Here is a 660-nt window from a genome sequence, read left to right as displayed (position 1 = left end):
AAGGGAAGAATGGGAGGAAAGGGAGTGAAATAAGGGAGAAAAGAGAGAAGGAGGGAGAGAGGAGAAAGGGAGGGAGGAAAAAGTACCATTAAACCCTACATTTAGGAGATACAGTGAATATAGTGTTGGGTCTAGAATCAGGAAAACTTCGTTCAAACCTGACCTCAGACACTTACTAGCTGTGTGTCCCTGGAAAAAGTCCTTTAACCCTATTTGCCCCAGTTTCCTCATCTGTAAAATAAGCTGGAGAAGAAAAGGACAACCACTTCAGTGTCTTTATCAAGAAAACCCCTAATGGGATCACAAGGAGGCAGATGTGACTGAAAAACAAAATATAATGAAGGATCCCTGCAGACCACTAATTTTTAAAATAGTAAATTATCTATATTTAATTTATTTATTTTGTTGGGTATTTTACGGTTACATTTCAATCTGATTCAGGTTACACATAGAGACATTGTAGGCCTCGTGTGACTTGTGGGTTACATGTCTGACACCTTTGCTCGAAATAGCCAAGATCTTTTTTTGATTCTAACCTTGTGTTGACTATCCCTCCCAGCTTTACATCATCTGTGAACTTGATGAAAATGTCATCTATGCCTTGAGCCAAGTTAAACGGCCCAGAAACAAACACAGATCCCTCCAGTTTTCCCTTCTAGA

The sequence above is a fragment of the Sminthopsis crassicaudata genome, chromosome 4, assembly GCF_048593235.1.
Source record: "Sminthopsis crassicaudata isolate SCR6 chromosome 4, ASM4859323v1, whole genome shotgun sequence".
In the NCBI taxonomy this organism is placed as follows: domain Eukaryota; kingdom Metazoa; phylum Chordata; class Mammalia; order Dasyuromorphia; family Dasyuridae; genus Sminthopsis; species Sminthopsis crassicaudata.
Note: the sequence above shows the minus strand (reverse complement) of the source record.